At 40.5% G+C, this 17,511-nt stretch overlaps 1 protein-coding gene across 3 annotated transcripts in view; it reads left to right on the top strand.

Moving 5' to 3' along the window:
* The window catches only part of Lmbr1 (limb development membrane protein 1), a 133,686-nt gene that overhangs the window by 50,264 nt on the left and 65,911 nt on the right, over positions 1–17,511 (top strand). The gene's annotated exons all lie outside the window — the stretch shown is intronic.

Below are 17,511 nucleotides of genomic sequence, written 5' to 3'. Positions count from 1 at the left end.
CGTGAGGCGGCAGGCAACGACGATTATAGCTGATAACATTATATTTCTGAGTGACCAGATAAAAGAAAAGGCATAGAGCGGATGGTTCTTCTTTGATCATTGTTTGCTACAGTCTCCTTTCCAAATCATGTATAGTCTATAGTTTAAACATAAAGATTAAAAAATTTTATATAAAATGAAAAAAAGGTAAGTAAATTGAGTTTTGATTAAATTTGTTAAATAACTAATTAAATATCACTCATATTAAACTAGAAGTTGATTTAAACAAGCAGTTGAATTACTAAATAACTGTGTTGACACATTGTTGTTAAATATTAAAACAATGCACAGTGAATTACTTGTGTACACAGCAGGAAGTACATTTACGGTGCACATCCCCCTGAAGGAGTGTCTCCTGTGAAACTGATAGCCTGATATCAAAGCTGTTAGGCCTTTATAGGCCTCATCTACTTTAGAACCGATAGGATGCACTTAAAGTACATCTTTTTTTTTTAAAAAAAATTATTTATTTTTATTTTATATGCATTAGCCTTTTGCCTGTATGTATGTCTGTGTGAGGGTGTCAGGTCTTGAAGTTACAGACAGTTGTTACCCGCCATGAGGTGCTGGGACTTGAACCTGGGTCCTCTGGAAGAGCAGTCAGTGCTCTTAACTGCTGAGCCTTCTCTCCAGCCCCTACGTCTTAATGTGAAAGCTATTCTACATCTCATATTTTCAGAATAGTAACACATTATAAAATCAACCACTCGATACTAGGTAGACCCCCGTAGTAATGAGAATGGCTCATCTTACATGAATATGGAAGACCTGGGAGTGAGCATATGGGGAAGCTTTTTGAGAACATCTGAAAACATACTATGGCTTTATAGGGGGCATGACTGACTCTGACTTTGAATACAGAGTGTCCAGCCATAAACTTTGGAATATAATTTAGAAATATAATGAACAAATTTAAGTAAACATTTGAAAGAGTGACTGGTATTAGAGTTGAGGTATCTTACACTTTTCTGATTTACTTCTATTCCTGTTGCAATATATGGAGTGAATTGTGCTTATCCATGTCATATTCTTGACATGGGAAGTTGTAAACATCATGGATTAATGCTTTTTATTTCACATAACTTGTTTCCCCCTTTTTTCAGTATGTGACATCTGTGCATGTGTGTGTGTGTTTGCATGTGTTTGAGCAGGTGTATCATGTAGAGGACAGAGATCAAAATTGCGTGTCTTTCTCATTTCCTTTCACCATAATTTTTTGAGACAGGAATTTCAAGGAATCTCTGTTGACTGAGGTTTTCTGTCCTGCCCAGTTCCCACAGTCATTAAGTCCCAAAGAAATCACACAGAGGTTTACATTAATTATAAACTGATTGGCCCATAGCTCAGGCTTCTTATTAACTCTTATAACTTATATTAGCCCATTATTCTTGTCTATGTTAGCCACGTGGCTTGGTACCTTTTTTCGGCAAGGCAGCCACATCTTGCTATCTTGCTTCCTCTGTGGCTGGGACATGACTGAAGACTGCATCTTCCCTCTTCCCAGAATTCTTGTTGCCCCGCTTCTACTTTCTGCCTGGTCACCCCACCTATACTTCCTGCCTGGCTACTGGCCAATCAGCATTTATTTAAATATAAGTGACAGGGTACAGACCATTGTCCCACAGCAAATCTAGAACTAATCAATGAGCTCCAAGGACCTGCCTGTTTCTGCCTCTCTACCCCTGGAGTTACAGATAGACACCTCTATACCAGCTTTTACAACTAAGGTCCTCACGCTTACATGGTAGGTCCTTTACTGACTGAACCCCAGCCCCAGCCCCCTCACATAACTTTGCAAAGTATGGAATGCCTCATGAATTTGTGTGTCGTCCTTGCCCAGGGATATGCCCCTAACTGTGCTGTTTCGGTTTTAGTTATGCTATCAGAGGAGCGTTGTTTATGTGGGGTCTCGCAAATGAGAGTGTTTAACACTTGATAGTCTGGGAGACACAGGGAAGGACTACTGAGAGGCCAAGAGCTTTTGTGGACTGACCTTGTTACTTCAGACGTGAACATCCTGCAGCTGAAAGCTGTCAGCTCACTTCTTATTTAGCAAATGTACTGAGGTGAAAATGGATTTGCTTTGCTATCAAGCTCCAAATTGAGAAAGCTGGCTTTTTTTAATGTTGTAATTATTTTCTATCCTAATGTGTTAAGATTGGCAATTAAAATTTATGTTATAGGAAAGAATTACTTGGTTTTGATTTAGAAAGCTGCTAGAGCTGGGTGTGGTGGCACATGTGTTTAGTTCCATCACTTTGAAGCAGAGGCAGGCGGATCTCTGAGTTCTAGGCCAGCCTGGTCTACAGAGTGAGTTTCACGGCAGCCAGAGCTACAAAGAGAAACCCTGCCTTGAAAAAACCAACCAACCAACCAACCCAACCAACCAAATAAGCAAGCAAACAAACAAACAAAAAGAAAGAAAGCTGCTTTCCTATTTATAGTTTCTTGAGGGAATTATGCAAGGTCTTATCACTGATTTAGTTCAAATTCTTCTTGTATATAGCTAAAACTGAGGTCCAAAAATATTAAGTACTATTAAATCATCTAAAGACCTCATGTATAAAATAGCAGTGATATGACATCTGACATTCCCAAAGTCCCACACTGGAAAGCACAAGGAGATGGCTAAGGGCAGAATGTGGAAAGGGAAGACAAGAGGACCAAGAAATGCTGACAGCAGAGGAGCTGTGCTGTTAGGGTGTGTGAAGAAAGGGGAGGCTTCACTTGAAACCTGAGGCCAGACAGCTTCTAGAATAAGTGTAGAATATCCAGCCTTACAGAGTACTCCAGAAAATGGACAGCCTGAGGAGGAGGCTGCTGGAGACTCTTCAGATGTCAGTTTTTGTAGAAGTTTGGAGCTAGAGTTCTTCCTAGATACCTGTCTGTTCATCAGAAATTTAGTAAGCAGCTCTAAGTATGAGTTACTGTGCCCTTAAAGGAGCTTGCTGGGGCTGCTCATGTAGAACTTAGACTCTGCACTCAAGGGACAGCCGGGGGGTAATCAGCAATGCACACAAATAAGCCATAGTTTGACATGTACTGAGGAACTTGGGACCCACTAACAGAAGTGGTGCCTTGATCTTGGGGCAAGCACAGAGGAGGAGACCAGCTAGATGAGCTGAGTCTGGAGGATGAGCAGGGCTGGTAAGAATGACTTTCAAGACTTGTAGTCTTTTTGGTTTTTGTACCTACCATTTTTTTTAAAGTGTAGTGATAAGTCTGCATTTCAGTGTTTCTCTTTTGTCGTCAAGGGAAGGAGTACCCTGGAACACATGTGCCACTCAGTGCCAAGCACTGCCGGGGAGGGGGCCATGCAGGCAGCAGTGCACAGGTGTGTAGGCATAGATGCATAGACTCACAAAACCACCTGCTGCTGTCTGCACAGTTCCTCCTCTTCCTAATCCAGCCTGTGTGCTAGCTATAACTAAGTGCAAGCAACAGGTTTAACTGTTGCTTTACTGCTGCTCTTGTTTGGTGTTCCAGGAATATCCGTTCAGTTCACACTCCTTATGAAGATGTAGTTGTTAACTAGGTAGGTCATGACTTAAGGCAGCCTGTGGTTTGGACAGTCCTTGCCTCTGCCCTGTCTGCACTTACCAGCCAGGAAAGGGACTCAGCTACATCTTGTGAGGCTTAATTAACAACAGCCTCTGGAATTAAGACCTGTTGGCAAAACCCAGAAACATCACATCTTGTGCTCCTCTTTAGACAAGTGGTTCTCAACTTTCCTAATGCTGTGACCCTTTAATATAATTCCTCATTGTTGTGGTGACCCCAACCATAACTTATTTCCTTGCTACTTCATAACTATAATTTTGCTGCTGTTATGGCTTGTAATATAAATGTCTGTGTTTTCACATGGTCTTAGGTGACCCCTGTGAAAGGCTTATTTGACCCCCAAAGGGGTCACAAACGACAGGTTAAGAACCACTGTCTTAGACCTCACATCAGCGAGAAGAACCACCTGAACAGGGATCCAAGAGACAAGCATGATGTCTCATATCCACATCTGCACAGATTTTGCTGTTAATTATTTTTATTTCTAATTTTTTCTTTTTTTTATTTTTATTATTACAAATTTTCACCTCTTTCCCTCCTCCCATTTCCCTCCCCCTCTCCCCATTCTCCTTCCCCCTCTCTCTCCAGTCCAAAGAGCAGTCAGGGTTCCCTGCCCTGTGGTAAGTCCAAGGAGCTCCCTCCTCCATCCAGGTCTAGGAAGGTGAGAATCCAAACAAACTAGGTTCCCACAAAGCCAGTACATGGAATAGAATCAAAACCCAATGCCATTGTCCTTGGCTTCTCAGTCAGCCCTCATTGTCAGCCACGTTCAGAGAGTCCGGTTTGATCACATGCTCCATCAATCCCAGTCCAGCTGGCCTTGGTGAGTTCCCATTAGATCAGCTCCACCATCACAGTAGGTGGGCGCATCCCTTGCAGTCATGACTTCCTTGCTCATGTTCTCTGTCCTTCTGCTCCTCATTTGGACCATTGGGCTCCAATGTGGGTCTCTGTCTCTATCTCCGTCCATCGCCAGATGAAGGTTCTATGGTGATATGCAAGATATTCATCAGAGTGGCCATAGTATAGGGCCATTTCAGGTGCCCTCTCCTCAGCTGCTCAAGGAACAAGCTGGGGACATCTCCTTGGACACCTGGGAACCCCTCTAGAGTCCAGTCTCTTGCCAACCCTTAAATGGCTCCCTTAATTAAGATATATACTTCCCTGCTCCCATATCCATTCCTCCTCCATCCCAACGGTCCCATTCCCCCAAACTCTCCCCATCCTCCCCTTCTCACTTCTCTCTCCCCATCTCCCCTTATCCCCATTCCACCCCCATCCCCAAGCTCTCAATTTTTGCCTGGAACTGGAAATCTTGTCTACTTCCAATATCCAGGAGGATAACTACATTTTTTTCCCCTTTGGGATCACCTGCCTAATTAGCTTCTCTAGGATCAGCTTCTCTAGGCTCAATGTCCTTTGTTTATGGCTAGAATCCACTAATGAGTGAGTACATACCATATTCATCTTTTTGGGTCTGGGTTACCTCGCTCAGGATAGTATTCTCTATTTCCATCCATTTGCATGCAAAATTCAAGATGTCATTGTTTTTTACCGCTGAGTAGTACTCTAATGCGTATATATTCCACACTTTCTTTATCCATTCTTCCATTGAGGGGCATCTAAGTTGTTTCCAGGTTCTGGCTATTACAAATAATGCTGCTATGAATATAGTTGAACAAATGCTTTTGTAGTATGATAGGGCATCTCTTGGGTATATTCCCAAGAATGGTATTGCTGGATCTTGGGGGTAGGTTGATACCGAATTTCCTGAGAAACCGCCACACTGATTTCCAGAGTGAAAGAAATTGAAGAGGACACCAGAAAATGGAAAGACCTCCCATGCTCTTGGATGGGTAGGATCAACATAGTAAAGATGGCAGTTCCACCAAAGGCAATCTATAAATTCAACGCAATCCCTATTTTAATCCCTACAAAATTCTTCACAGACCTTGAGAGAACAATAATCAACTTTATTTGGAAAAACAAAAAACCCAGGATAGCCAAAAAAATCTTATACAATAAAGGAACTTCTGGAGGCATTACCATCCCTGACTTCAAACTCTATTACAGAGCTACAGTAATGAAAACAGCTTGGTACTAGCATAAAAACAGAAAAGTCGACCAATGGAATTGAATAGAAGATCCAGATATTAACCCACAAACCTATGAACACCTGATTTTTGACAAAGGAGCTAAAAGTATACAATGGAAGAAAGAAAGCATCTTCAACAAATGGTGCTGGCAAAACTGGATATTTCTAGTTTTCTATGGATGGCTAAAGAAATACTTGTCCTAAATACATATTTAACCATGTGTGTATCTCAAAACCCTTCAAGGGTCATCATGCCCTTCCTCATCTTTGGTAGCACTGAAGTGTTGAATGAAGGGAGGTGTTGAATTAGTTCCATCAAATAAGCTGATTTCTAGCACAAGGGATTTAAAAAAAGAGACCAGCAGGTAGAGGCCAGCAGGTAGAAACCATCAGGAAGAAACCAGCGGGTAGAGGCCAGCAGGTAGAGGCCAGCAGGTAGAGGCCAGCAGGTAGAGGCCAGCAGGTAGAGGCCAGCAGGTAGAGACCATCAGGAAGAGACCAGCAGGTAGAGGCCAGCAGGTAGAGGCCAGCAGGTAGAGGCTGGAGTGACTTTCATTGATCTGACTAGGGATGCTAGGAAGCTAGGGGATGAATAGGTGTTACAGAAACCAATATTAATAATTTGTTTCTTAATGCTGAGGATGGAAAGAGATGGCCGTGGCTTGGAGGTGGAATGGGGAGAGTAAATGATGTTCAGGAGATCTGGCAAACTGGCACACCAAGGAGAAGAGGGTTTGAGGGTGTATTAGATGTTAATATCAGACTCTGACTGAGTTGCTTCATCTGAACTGTAGATTCTCCTATGTAGTTGGCACAGTAATATTTACTCTACTGTATTATTTTGTTTGTTTTTGAAACAGGGTCTCACTATGTAGCCTTGACTGACCTGGAGCTCAGAGAGCTACTGCCTCTACCTTTTGAGTGTTGTGATTAAAGGCTTGTGTCACTACATCTGGCTTTACTGTATCATCTTGATGACTAAATGAGGTAATTTATGGAAAAGCACACAGACTAGAACTTATTATGATTTTTTTCCTTTTTCACTTTTTCAAAACCATTTATATTTTCCTAAACCTAAATATTTGTAAGGGGAATAGTGAGGAAATGGCCCTAAGAAAATGGCACCATAGTAAGAAGATAGATGGGGGCTGGCAAGATGATTCAGCAAGGTGTCTGCTGCCAAGACTGATGACCTGAGTTCAGTCCCCAGGCCTGAACATGCGGAAGAAGGAGAGAACTGACTGCTGCAAGTTGTCCTTTGACCCCGGCATGTGTCCTGTGGCACAGGTGCCCCCGACAAACAAGCAAATAGATAAATTCAATTAAAAATAAAGAGAGATGAAAGGCCCTGAAAGGACATGGCCAGCCCTCTAGACCTTCAATGTGCTGTTTTACTTAGCACAGTGATTTAATTAAGAGGCACGTCATCTGTAAATGCACTCAGCTAATGAGTGTGCTTGTCGTAAGCAGTGACACATTGTCAGGTGGTCTAACGTTCCACATTATGCTCTACACTTTGAAGTAGAGAGAGTAGGAGCAAAGCAAGTCAGTTTTAGCGTTAGGAGTAGTCTCCCTTGACAAAAAGCTACTGGAAGGTAAGGTGTATTACAGAGCCTCGTAGAAATGTTTAGAAAGTTTTCAGATTAAGTGAACAATGCTATTTTAAAGTGCTTATGTATTTTTTTTTCAGTTTAAAAATCAGTTACAGAAAAGCTACAAAGATTGTTGGCATTGTGCAATAAATGTCCCTGTAGTGTCTTGAAATCTAGTGTGACATTTGGCCCAGGTCCTCAGTGTTTCTCACACAGCATCCATCTTTATATATGAGGCTACATCAGAACAGTGAACTTCACTACAAGGCTGCTGTTCATGCTGCCATTGACCACAGTCATCAAAGTGTTTACAAAGCCGGCTGATGAGTACATGCAGTCATGTATGGTCCTGTACAACCGTTTGCTGATTGACTTCATTGGGCATATCTGTTTCTGACTGGTACTGGAGAGAGGGTGAAGCTTTCTGAGTGTGAATGTACCCAGTGATTTGAGCCATGACAAACTTACAGTCTGGCTAGTTCCATTTCCCTATCCCTGGTGGCCACCCTCCTGGGCTGTTTTACTGAGTGTACATCTGGTATAGTCTCTAAATGGCACATGGCCCCCCATGTATCCATGGGTTCCCCTGGGCAATCGATTTTAAAACAGCTCCTTGCATTTTGTGCAGAGATGCGGAAATTGGCCACTGGCTACAGGATGGATGCAGAGCTTGAGTTGAAAATCCAGTGAAGCAGAATTCTTCACTTAGTTTTTAATTAAACAGCTGTGTTAATTCAAACAGGACACTTTAGGCCTGGGGAGCTGGCCATATCCTCTAAGGGCTGTAAGTAGCCTTTCTTCTGTCTTCTTACACTGGGGTGAGTTGCTGTTTTATGAGGGCCATCTCCTCACTGTTTCTTTTATGAATTCTCAAGTCTAAGAGAACATAGTTTTAGAAAGTGTTTTTTTCTTTCTTTTTTCTTTTTCTTTTTATAAGAAGGCTGCTTTTATCTGAGGGATCTAACTTCTTCCTGCAGTGACTGTTTTGCAGTCACTCACTTGCCTTGCCTCTGGCATTGATTGGGCCACATGTGTTTGAACTGATTCTGTGCTTGGATCTTAATACAACTCTGATAGAAATGTCCATGTTGAATTTGTTGTGACCTTAGACATTCATTGGTATGAGAGAGTCATTGGGGTCTTAGGGATTGGAATCATCTTGGGGCAGACCACAGTGCTGTGACTATCGCCTTTGGTCAGTGGTACAGTGTTTTCTTCTTCTCCTGCTTAGAAAAGACAGCTTGGTTATTGGCAGTAACTCCAGGTGATGTTTTCTGGTTTATAATGAACTCCAGAGGTTAACACACTGACTAGTGTTGAAATGAGAGGAGTGTATCTGATTTATTTTGTATGTTACCATTATATTTTGAATTAAAACCTTATAAAGACAAAATTAACTTAAAGTGAAGAAAAGATCTCACCATAGGATTGTTTTGTAAGTATAATGTAAATATAATGACAGATTAATTCATAAGCTCAGGACTTTTCTGGTAGCAGATTTATATTGCCCTTTAATGCCTATCTTTGATTAGAAGTCCTGGCATAAACTTAACATAACGACAGCAACATCCTGACCAATTATCCAAAACATCCAGCCATCCTAGAGTGTCCAGAACCTCGCACATGATCTGTAGGATTAAGAGGTTAGCTCCTGTAACTTCAAACAAAGTGCTTTCATAATAAAAGTAAAACGCACAAAATCTGAGGTCACTTCCTCTCTTAATTAGTTGCACTGGCCAGGTGGAGGCGAAGCTCTCTGTGCTGGGCTCGGGCTGTCCATAAAGCCAAGCAACATGACAGCACAGTAGAGGAGGAACAAAGATCGTTTTAATATGTTTCTATCCTGTGTCACAGTTTGACATTGCCCTGGTTTATGTCGCTTTTGGCAAACTTACATAAAAGTGACCTTGTACTGTATTTTATGACCAGATGACTTTTCCCCTCAGTGGCTAATTTGTCTCAGGCCTCCATCTTAAAGAGAAGTGAGTAGGAAGCCAGCCTGGGACTCCGTGAGCTTTCATTGCATTCTTTCATTATTTTTGCTCGTTTTTTTTGCCACTGATGATCCATAAATTGTTGGAAATGAGCGATTAAGGAAGTGCTGCTTAGTGTTAGTGGCAAATGCGCATACTCGGCCTGGTTCTGCTGGGTGAGAGGAAATCATAGACAAGAGGAAGGCTCCTGCTGGGAACCTTGCAAGGAAATTTGACTTGGGCATGTTTTGATCTTGGCGTTTATTACAGAAAATGAAGTCATATCTCACTAACTGTTGCTATGTGTTAATTTGATTCTCCCAACACCTGCAAGAAAAAGATGTAGTCATGTATTAATCAGAACTCTTTGCCTTCCCCCACTAGGGAGCACTGGTTTCTTCCCAGAAATAGTAAGGACAGGATCGGCTGTTTTCAAAACAGAGGAGCACTGTTCTGTGAAAGGTGGCAGTGCAGGTCTCTTGAGCTTTCCATATCTGAAGGTGCACACAGGAACTCAGAGGAAGTCATTGTGAGGAAAATAATAAGGCATTTAATTATAACAATTGTTCAAATTTATAAAGACTTTGACTTAAAATTCATTTAGCTCCTAACATTGCGTTGCCACCGTTCTTTGCACCCTTGCCTGTGTGAAGGAGCTAATTACATCTTTGACAACATTGTTTTCTTAACACCACTCAGCTCTCAGGCATTATAGAGCTTTGATTTGATCTGATAACTATTACTTTAATTTTTCTCTGCATCTATAAAAAATAAGGGATTCCTATATTTAAGGGTAGATTCTCTTTATTTGAATAAAAGTAGGTTTCCGGACTCAAGTCCAGACTCTCCTTATCTACTATGCCTCAGACGTATTTCTCAGTCTTTCTGTGAAGCTTGCTGCTCTCACCTGTGTTAGTAACATACCTAAGATGTGCTGGGAGCACAGTTATATACTCAGTGCTCACATGTGTCTAGTGTGTGGAGTTGCTAATGAGACATCAGGGTTGTATATTGTGTATGGGGTTACTTTTTACATCACAGCACAATATGAAGGTGCATTGTGTTGAGTCAGAGAGGCACACACCTGTAATTCCAGCACTTGGGCAGCTAACACAGGATTACAAGTACTAGCTTAGCTTGGCATGAAAGGTATGAAGATGAGGCCAGGTTTAAAAAAGTTACATTGTATTGTCATGGGGCACTTTTGTTTATCTGTCTCTTGAGTTATGTGTTTTACTTAGAAAAGTGCAGGTTGTGCTGCTTTCATAGGGAACCAAACCTTAAACTTTATTTTATAGGATGATTAAATTAACTCATGCCTCAGAGTGTCTCATAGTTCAGCCCTCTGTTAAATGAAGAGAAGAGCCCTGTTAGGGAAGAAATAAAAAGCTACCAGCTTCACATTTGAAAGTAATATGCTTTTAATTACCACTTATATTCAGAAAACAATTTTATAGAAATAATCATTGCTAATTAGAAGTTTCCCCCCATTTGGGGGGGGATAAAAAACTTTACTTTTGGGTTAAAATGAATTTTATTTGAAAGTGAAGTTAGATGTCAGATTTAATGCTGCTGGAGACTTCTTAGTTACAGGACCCTAGATAGTGCTCCCCATGTACCACACAGTTTAAGTTGTAGATCTTCTGTCTATTTGGCATTTAAGCTCATATTTACTTGCCTATAAAATGATTTTTCAGTGTGTTGCTCTGGTAATAATTTGCAAAGTCTATGAAATGTTTGGCAGTGTCTCTCTGAATCTACACAGCTGAAATCGGCTGGCTGAAACGTGGTGCGGCATATTAATTGACAGCCCGTTGATGGACTTTGTAGACCAGGGATAGAAGTGTAAGTGACGGCCAGCTTGGTTTAAGTGGTGTTTCAGGTTGTGGTGGAACTACTCTAGTCGCTGACAGCGATAGTACTTCAGACAGACTGCTGTGCACACCTTCAATTAAAGAGAAGAAAAATTCTAGTCTGAGGGAGATACAGGAGAGATGAATTTTAAGGAGCAGACATGTAAATTCCACATGTAAATGCATCTTTTTAGTGGGTGAAATGAGATCATTAGGCAAAAATTGAAAAAGGGGGTATATTTATGATCAAAACATTAAAATAAATATATTAAAATGATCACTTTTGTGAAAACAGTTCCTTTTTTCATGGAATATAGTGAAAGAAGAAATTTCAAATTATTTTGTAACAGTAGGTTTAAATATTTGTACTTTTTAAATTCTAACTGGGATTAGCTGCTAATGTTTTCATTATATAATAATGAGTCTTAAATTCTATAAGCAGCTGATTTGATCATAGATTTATGAAAGGCTTACATTTAAAAAAGAATTATTCTGTTTTATGTGTATGAGTGTTTTACTTGCATGTTTGTTTGTGTAAGTATCACATGTGTGCCCAGTGCCCAAAGAAGCCAGAAGAAGGTGCCATATGCCCTGGAACTGATGTTAGGAATGATTGTGACCAACCATGTGGGTACTGGGAACAAAATCAGGGTCCTCTGCAAGAGCTGCAATTGCTTTCAATAGCTGAGAATCTCTCGAGACCCTAAGGTTTACATTTTTAAACTTCTTTGAGGTATCAGAATTATTGTGGTGTAGGAGGGTCTTCTGTCTATGTGTTACTTTCATTGGTTAAATAAAGAGACTGCCTTGGCTTTTTGATAGGGCAGAAAACTAGGTGGGCAGAGTAGACAGAACAGAATTCTGGGAGGAAGAAAGCAGAGGCAGGGAGAGCCGCCATGGAGCCAGCCAGCCGCCAGGTCAGACATGCTGAATCTTTCCCCGTAAGCCATGACCGTGTGGTGACATACAGATTGTTAGAAATGGGTTGAATCAAGATGTGAGAGTTGGCCAATAAGAAATTAGAGCTAATGGCCAGGCAGTAGTTTAATTAATACAATTTCCATGTGGTTATTTTGGGTATAAGCTAGCCAGGCAGCTGGGACACAGCCCGCTGCCGCCCCTCAATACAACATTATTGGCTGAATAATTTCTATTCTTTTTAAAACACATGTAATTTTTGCCATATTTTTAGTATAAGGTTTTATTTAGTTAGTTTTGGGTGGGGTCACAGGGTCTCTCTATGTAGTCCTGGCTGTCCTAGAACTTGCTCTGTAGACCAGGTTGGACACAAACTCACAGAGATCTGCCTGCCTCTGCCTCCTATGTGTTGGGATTAATGCATGTGCCACTACACTTGACATAGTTTGTTTGTTTATTCTGTCTTAGGAAAGACTGCTTTATTCTGTTGTGATAAGAATGTATTGCATTAGATGACTTATGATACCTTGACTGCAGAGAGGAGTTTTCTTTCTTCCACTCTCTTGGTTCACCTTCCTGGGAGTCCAACTACTATATGTTTTTTCTGAACATCTCTCTTCCCATACAAAATGTCTTCTAGTTTTGTTTTCTTTTCTCTCTCTCTCTCTCTCTCTCTCTCTCTCTCTCTCTCTCTCTCTCTCTCTCTCTCTCTCTCTCTTTTCAAGACAGGGTTTCTCTGTGTAGCCTTGGATCATTGTCCTGGAACCCACTCTGTAGACAAGGCTGGCCTTGAGCTCACAGAAATCCACCACCTGCCTCTGCTACTACTGGTTAGTTTTGTTTTTCTTAAAGATACAGTTGCTTATATAACTAGCTCCCATGAAATTTTTGATGGCCTCTAATAGCTAACAAACTTGTTAACTTACATGAATTACATACAGAATACTCTGAAAGCTTTACTCCATTTGTTAAAATTTTATTAAATTTATTTATATTTTGTGTGTGTGTGTGTGTGTGTGTGTGTGTGTGTGTGTGTGTGTATCCTTGGTGCCCACAGAAGACAGAAGAGGATAGTGGATCCTTTTGAACTAGAGTTACAGGAGATTGTGAGCTGCTGTATAGAAGCCAGGAACCAGACCCAGGTCCTTGGCAAGGGCAGCAAGTGCTTTTAGCTGCTGAGTCATCTTTCCAGGCCTCCATCTGTCTTTTAAGCCACTGTTTCCATTAGGCATACCTGCTCATCCTCTGCTGTTCTTGTTGAACTTGTTCCCACCTGGAACCTGCTTATTGTTTTCTTTTCCAAGGTTGGAATCTAAGTGCATATGCTGTTGTTTTTGTCTATAAATTGTCTCTCTCTGCCTTACCTTCCAACATCCTGTTCTTGACTGATTCCTCCAGGTTTTCTAATGTTCTGTAGTGACTTTCTTGTAACTGTCAGGTTCTCCCACAGTAGGGTTGTATTGTGATTGTTTGCTGATGTGCTTTTGACAGAAATACTTGGGACACTGGACAGAGTCCTTGTGCGGGAAAACGAGGCATGAAAGCTGAGTATTCTTGTTCCCTGAATTTATGAGCAGACCCAGGAATGCACCATAATCCCTATGTGTGGAGTGTCTTTCATGATTGGTTAAAGGAGGTTAACTAGCTGATGCCGTAATTAAATATGACTGAGTAAAAAAAAAAAGTAATTCTGTAACAAGCATTGTGTATTATTAAGTGTGTAGTTCTCAAGAAGGCAAAAAAACCAAACCAAACCAAACAAAAAACAAACTCTGGGTTTGGAGAAAAAAAAAGGAAGACCAAAACCCTGAGAGTAAATGAACATGTGATCCCACTCCTCCTGGTCAGGGGAAGGAGCTGGTGGTGACTGTCAGCTCTGATGTGAGTCCACTGTGAGTGGAGGACGGGGCAGAATGCCTCCTCGTGAGAAGTTCTCAGCCACAGGGCAAATCGATTTGTGTATGCCCTGCCACTGACAAAAGGATATCTCTTCTGAGACTTTGTTTATCCACCTTTATCTCCCAAGAATTTGGGGTTCAGTATTATATCTGTTATTAGAAAACCCCCAGTCAAGAAACTAGCATAAAAATTACTGAAAAATATTAAAAATCACTCATCACTTATTCTAATATATTAACTGAACATATTAATTGAACATAACATATTAACTGAACATATAATACTTTTAAGTGTGTGTTGGTCAACAGTGGTTTATAAAATACACATTTAAGGCAGGTTTTAGTAAGTTTATTTGATATAATTTAAAATTCATACTATACAATGCGTTTAACTTGGTCCTGCTTATGACATGTGTTGTCTACTGTCTCATAAATTAATTGTGTGAGAAAACTCAGCACTTGACAATAAGCAACACATAATCAACCCAGAGTATTTTCTCTGGGTCTTCTGCATCTTTATTCTTAGCTTCTTTCTTGGTAATTTGATAGTTGATTTAGCTCTTAAAGTGCTATCATCCTTTCAAAGCAGGTGTGTATTCTATTTCAGTTACTCACTTTTCCCATGAGCTTTTGTAAGGATCTAACATTTATATTTATTTTAGATAACTTTGTAGAGTGATTTAAAAAGGCAAGTTAAAAATTTTATCTAGGGGCTGGAGAGATGGCTCAGTGGTTAAGAACATTGCCTGCTCTTCCAAAGGTCCTGAGTTCAATTCCCGGCAACCACATGGTGACTCACACCATCTGGAATGAGGTCTGGTGCCCTCTTCTGGCCTGCAGACATACACACTCAGACAGAATATTGTATACATAATAAATAAATAAAAAAAATTTTTATCTATATTTCTATATAGTTTATTCTAGAAAAATTTACACACATATTATTTCTTAATGTTAAATTCTTGTTCATGGTTAGATATCATATTTTGGCACTTTTGGATCATAAGCTTTACACAGCAATATCACTCCTATCCATTATTTCTTAATATTAAATTATTGTTCATGGTTAGACATATTTTAGGACTGTTGGATCAAGAGCATCAGGAATCATCACTAACACTTTTTTTTTTATTTTAGTCTGTGGTTTCCTGGCATTTCCCCACAATTTTGTTCTCTACTTTTTGTCTTTTAGGGGCTCTCCAGGCTGTTGGTAGCACATTTGTTTCATGTGAGATGCAGTTCATACTTTGGACTGCTCACCAAATGCTGTGGACAGGGCTGAGAAAGACAGACTGATGGGTTGTATGCCACGTGTTTCTTCCCTTTCAGTGTGTGTCTTGTCATCCTGAACCTGCATCTCTGATTCCTTTTTAGTTCTTGCTCGGAGTGCTATTGTCCTTTATCTAGGACATGGCAGTCATATAATTCCTTGCTAACTTTTGTGACTGTCCTTATTTCTGGCTCAGATTTCTTCTTCAAAGATGGGCACAGTGTTTTTCCTCCTCTTTACCTTTTTTTTTTTTCCTGCTTTGGCCTCTCATGACCCTACTACCCACTTTAAGAAAGGCAATTTAAAATCCACTCAAAGGATTCACACTATAGTACAAGTTCTTCCTGAGTACACGTGGGCTTCAGAGTCTTCATGTTTACTTTCCCAGGGTTTGGCTTGCTTGGACACTCACAGGGCTGATGGTTTTGGCTAATTATCCTGTGCATGTTGACAACTGTTTGTTTTCATTAATATTCTATACTTTTAGACAAAATCTTACTATATAGCCTTGACTTTTCTCAAATTCACAATTCTGCTTCAGCCTTCCAAGTTCTAGAATTATAGGCTTGAGCCACCATACCTGAGAATATTTAGTATAAATATTTTATTGAAAGCCAACTAACACTAAGTTGTGTTTCATGCTATTTATTGTATTTGTGTTACTGTATATTGGTAATTAGTGTGAGAATATATTATTTACCTTCACCACGATGGTAGTTTGAATAAGAATGGTCTCCATGGTCAAGATCATGATTGGGAAACACACGAAAATAGCTGACCCAAGCTTGTGGGAGCTCACAAACTCTAGAGTGACAGCTAGGAGCTTGGATGAGACTGACCTAGGCCCTCTGCTTGTGGAGACAGTTGTATAGCTTGGTCTGTTTTGGGACCCTTAGCAGTGGGACCATTATCTGTTCCTGGTGCATGAACTGGCTTTTTGGAACCTATTCCCTATGGTGGAATGCCTTGCTTGGCCTTAATACAGGGTAGGAGGAGCTTGATCCTGCTTCAAATTGATATGCCATGCTTTGTTGACTCCTATGGGAGGTCTTACCCTTTCTGAGGAGTGGATGGGGGCGGTAGAAAGGAGGTGGTGGGAAGGCAATGGGAGGAGAAGGAGGGGAAACTGGCTGGTATATAAAATAAATAAAAAAATTAATGAAAAAAAGAATGATTCCCCCATAGAATCATATATTTGAATGCTATGCCATCAGGGAGTGGCACCACTTGAGAAGGATTAGGAGGTGTGGCCTTGTTGGAGAAAGTGTGATACTGGAGATGGGCTTTGAGGTTTCAAAAGCCCAAGCCAGACCCAGTGTTGTTCTTTTTCTGCTCTGAGTCTCCATAAATAGAACTCTCAGTTATTCCTTAGCACCATGTGGACCTGTATGCTGCCATGCTCCCTGCCATGATGATAATGGATTAAACCTCTGAAACTTTATTAAATACTTTGTCTTGCAAGAGTTGCTTGGTCATGGTATCACTTCACAGTAATAAAACATTAAATGAGATACCCACTTAAACTTATTTTGTATACGCAAATTTTCTGGTGCCAGATAAAAAAAATTGCTCAAGGATAGTTAATTGAGAATAGTGTATGTGACTTGTATGGTAGAGACAAAGTTGATGCCTGCCCTGTATGATGCACAATCCTGAACATTTCATTTTGTTGTCCTCTGGGATTTTTCTCCCGGCTTCTGTTAGCACATTGCCTGTAGATTTCTGATGAATGTCTGTGTGTAACTGCTTCACATTTTCCTTTGACCTTGATTTAGTGAAAAATAAACTCGGATGTGGCTAAAGGATATGAGGACCAGAATGGTCAGTGGCGGAGTGTTGAAAAGCAAGATCAGTAATAGCCACCAAAGGATTCAGGAAGGGATATGGATCCTAATGTTGTAAGAACATGACAAGGTAGCCTGTACAGAGGACCAAACCATATTCACCAGATCTACCACACCACCAGAGATAGGAGATAAGAAAAGAGTAAACCTGAGAATCAGAACTTCATTGACATTTTTTCTTACCCTGATCAGAACACTATAGGCAGAGATTTCCTTTCCTGACTGCCTGCTTCCAAATAACCAGCAGCTGCTTCCCAAATAACTGAACCAGAGACTTAATATAAATTATAAATGCTTAGCCAATAGCTCAGGCTTGTTACTACCTAAGTCTTATATTTTAATTAACTCATATTTCTTATCTATGCTTTGCCATAGGCTCATGGCTTGTTACCTCATTTTCTTTTCCCCCATTTTAAATTGTCTTTATTGAGCTTTATTTTTTTCTCCATTCCCCTCTCTTTCTCTTTC

Source organism: Alexandromys fortis, unplaced genomic scaffold (genome assembly GCF_014885135.2).
Source record: "Alexandromys fortis isolate MF-2015 unplaced genomic scaffold, M_Fortis_MF-2015_v1.1 scaffold_177, whole genome shotgun sequence".
NCBI lineage: Eukaryota > Metazoa > Chordata > Mammalia > Rodentia > Cricetidae > Alexandromys > Alexandromys fortis.
This window is presented reverse-complemented; position numbering and strand designations above follow the sequence as displayed.